Source organism: Scomber scombrus, chromosome 21, assembly GCF_963691925.1.
Source record: "Scomber scombrus chromosome 21, fScoSco1.1, whole genome shotgun sequence".
Lineage (NCBI taxonomy): Eukaryota > Metazoa > Chordata > Actinopteri > Scombriformes > Scombridae > Scomber > Scomber scombrus.
The window spans coordinates 9,133,792-9,138,171 of record NC_084990.1 but is presented as its reverse complement, the minus strand read 5'-3'; positions in this window follow the sequence as shown (position 1 = coordinate 9,138,171).

Here is a 4,380-nt window from a genome sequence, read left to right as displayed (position 1 = left end):
TGACTATAATTCAAAAGGAAATTTTGTTATTTAATTTTATTCAAGTTAATACTAATAAGATCACTTGAATTTTCAACCATTGAAAACAATATTGAGTTTCATACGGTCTAATTTTTCCCTTTAATTGTTGGGTTTCCAAACTTGACAGTTTTCATGGAATGACTCTTCCACTAAGCATCTGAAGTTCATTTGTTTCCCTTCCAGCTTTTCTCCCAAACAAGAGGCTTGAACTGAAGATTTACAGGGGACCATCAAACAATGCACTGCAGTAAAAGTCTGAATATGATGCTCAGGCATCAGGTTGGGCTGTGTGAAGGCAGCTGCTCTCACCCTTTTCCTCTGTAATGACTCAGCTTGAAACTGGTAAACAGTTTTTTCCCCCAAATGTCACACAGTGAGGCGACGGTCCTGTGCAGGCATGCCTGGCACTTTACGTGCCTTCTTTACTCTTCTGTTGAAAACATTTTTCGAGCAGTGAGCTCGTAGCCACACCCATGTGATAATGTACAGTGCTGCCGTGCCCTATACTTACCCAGCTTGCCGCAGAGCTCTGCCCTGCAGTTATGGCTGAGAGTATGGCCCTGCCACTGCCTTTCACACAACACACAGATACACAGTACACAGAGGATGGGGCTGTATGGATTCTCCCATTGGCCTGTGCTTTGTTTGTGTGTGTGTAGTGTTTTAAAATGATCGTCTGCAGGGGTTTGTTTTCATGCTGAGCACAAATTCCTGCAGTGTTTTCTGTGCTGGACTAAAGAAACTGTCAATCAAAGAGTTATGTTGATAGAGTGAGGTGTGTGTCTGCAGCAGTGTATGCACCAGGTACAGCACAGCATCACTCTGTAGCAGCAGGGGGTGTAAGTACAGATATATTTGGAGGGCTGGATACAACCAGAAAACCACACTACTGCAACATAAAATGCTCCTCTGCGAAAAAAAGCATTTTCACCATAGACTTTCATCATGTAAGAGATGTGTAACACCTTTAACAGGACCGTGAACAGTAAACAAGATCCATCTTTATATTGTGAATTTGTACTTTTTTGAAAACGATGATTTAAAATCTATAAAATGTGCCCAGAGGCTAAAGAAGCTATTTTATGTATACAAAATCATCTCTGTTTAAAATCTATGGGAGCACTGAAGCTTTCATCGGCATGAATGGGTGCCAGTTCAAAAATACATTCATGGTGCTGTGGTCATTTCATATCGTGCAGAACATAATTATAACATGTTCACCTCAGTTTCTTCGTTGTAGTTCAGAGTCTGCGTTACAGCAATGATGTCTCCCACTTGGTCAAAAGAACTACGTTAGTGTCAACAAACTAGTGGCAAAGCCTCCATAGCTGACAGTTACTGTACATCTCAAATCCAATCTTAACAATTACACAATTTAATTAATTAAAAATGAGCTACGTGTTAATTTATGGTTTCATTTATTTTTTTTAAACTGATACAAACAAAAGCTAATTTAGCCTTGATTTCTCTTACTCTGGTGTGATTACAAGGCTAGCAATGAGGAAAAATGGGTTCCAAATCAGAATATCTAATATATTTATGCTCTTCATATTTTGCCATTATGATGTGAATGCAACATTAAAGTGGATGAGTCCCATTTTTGACTGACTAGTTTGAGAACATTAGCTAACAAAAAAAGCAGGTAACATTTGTTGAGGAGAGCTACCAGTGGAGCAACTTAAGCTAACGGAAAACAAAAAGCTAACATATATCGTCGCCCATAAAGTTGGAATAATTTTGTTGTCAGACACGTTCCTTTTTTTATTTTCTATTTATACACATCAGTATTCACCTTTGACCAGGTGCAATGAGATTGATGAATACCATTTTGAGAATATTTACACTTTATCTATAAAGAATAAATCACATTTTCACAATCATTTCATGGAAAGAGGTAAAAAATATTTTATTCCAACTTTATGGGCGACCGTGTATGATGGAAAGCAGCCAACAACAGTGGGGCCTTTTGATTTCATGACATTCAAGATAAAAGCACAAAGACTAAACTTTGGTGTTCATTCATTGGCAGAGAGACCTTCTTAAATTTGATTTTCACCGCGTGTATATTCATGGTGACCGTTACTGTAGATTACAACCCCCCATCATTTTCTATTCTTCAACTCATTCATGCTGACATTTAAAAAAGAAAAACCCACAGTAACTCCTCTAATCTGCATTGGCCTTTAACAATGATGTGTGGGAGAGATTGGTGACAAGTTTCTGTGTGTGTGTGCGTGTGTGTGTCTCAGGTTCAAAGCGAGACACATTCCATCCAGGTGAGTTAACAGGCCATTTGAAGAGAAGCTCTTCAGTAACTGGTAACATGCATTGTATCCTCAGTGATCCAGTACAAAACTGGGACAATGCTGTGTATTCTCCTGTGGTACAGGGACTGCTACGCCCTTCTGGATTACTTGAGAAGTCTGGTGTATTCACTTTGACCTGAAACAGTGAGTGGATTATCTATTATGAGGAATACAAAAACACCTTTCAAAGCACTTTAAAAAAAAAAGAAGAAAGTCAGATTACACAAAATTTTACTTAGGTAGATTTTCCTGTGTGACTAACATTACTGGTACTGACTCTTCTTTCCTTGTACTATATTTTCACTTCGACTTGGCTTCTTTAGAATTTCACATGCGACTCAGTTTTGCTTTTCATATTCAACCACTTATCAGGAACAGAAGGTGACGCGTGAAATAGATCCTGTCTTTGAAACAGCCCCCGCAGGTCGACACAGGGACTTTACCGAGGATTACAGAGCCGAGCAGTCACTGTCGAGCTTTGTACAGCTGTCTGCCTTCTCACAACCACAGACCTTACGCAGGTGTGTAGGTATTCAACACAGAGAATGTCACTCACAGACACAGGTGTGTGTGTGTGTGTGTGCTTGCGAGTGAGTGAGAATATCTCAGTTGAATGAATCCAGTTCCCATACATACAGTAAACCCATCATTCAGGATTAGACAGATACTGTATGTGGGGCTGATATTGGCTCAAATAGATCATATCTTCTTGTCTACAGGTATGGTGTAATATGGCAGTTTATTTTCTTTTCACTTATTATTTATGCTATTAATTTTGTTTTTTTCCATGATAGTGGCTTGGCTCTAGAGACAGCGTTGTCAGTCAGTTGCTTGTGGGTCGGTTGGTCCACCACTTTGTTCCAGAATGATGTATCCATGAAATTCTCTACAGACATCCATGATCCCCAGAGGATGAATAATACTGACTTGTCCTCTCACATCACCGTTAGGTTGACATGCAGTTAATGTTTTTTCAGTAAAATGTCTGGGCAGCTTTGAGATGGATTGCAGTGAAAACTGATACAGTCATTCATAGTGCCTAGATGATGAACCCCATAATGACTCAGATGACCCCTTAACTTTTCCTCTAGTTCCACCATCAAAGGTTTTCGCCTATCGTTGAAATATGTCAACATCTACTGGAGGGATTTGCTAAAAATGTCTTGTTTTCCAGAAGATGTCTGCATTTATTAGCAAATGTTACCATTCTGAAAAGCTCAACCAAGATGTTGAACATTAGCATTGACAAAAAAAAAAAAAAAAAGTATATGACTTAATTAATTTGGGTTGGCTAATTCAAAATTATTTGAATTTATGGGAAGAAAATGTGGAATATTTAAATAAATTTAGTCTTTTTTTCTTTTTTTTATGTTCTAGACCAACAAACAAACAAATATGAGCTACTTTGGTCTTAAACAGCCAGAATCAGTGTCTGTCTTCTAAAACCCAAATCCTTTAAACCCAGTAACTTAACTGAAGAAAGCTCGGCTCCATGTGACATACATTAAAGACAACAAAGCAAGCCCACATTATTGATCACTTTGACTCCAGAGTGGCATGTCTCCAATTGTTTTCCAACATCACAGTTGATCAATATGGAGGAGTGCTCGGAGAGTACAGAAGGGTAAATGATGCCTTCTCTGTTTAGAGACTCGGAGAAATTGACATACTGCCAGGTTGGAGAAGTCCTGGGTCGATAGATATTGTCATCCCCCTCAGATTTATCATCCGTATGGATGTGCTGCCGTGTAGCACCTCTCTTATATTTCAACATATAAGGTGAAGTTGCCAATAATTTTTGATTTATACTGTAACATATATTGTCAAAAACTATTTTAAGAAAACTGGTTTAGTATCCAGCAGCATCCATTTCAGTCCAGTCTGACACTTGACTGCTCATATTGGGTTTAGTATCAGTGTAAACTTGCACCCACAAAAGGAAAAATGTACAGAAATTGGATAAGACCAATATAAACTGACTATAGCGCAATGAATTCCATTTCGCATGAAACATAGTCACCTCCCCAACCCTTAGAAAAATAGGTTCTCTACT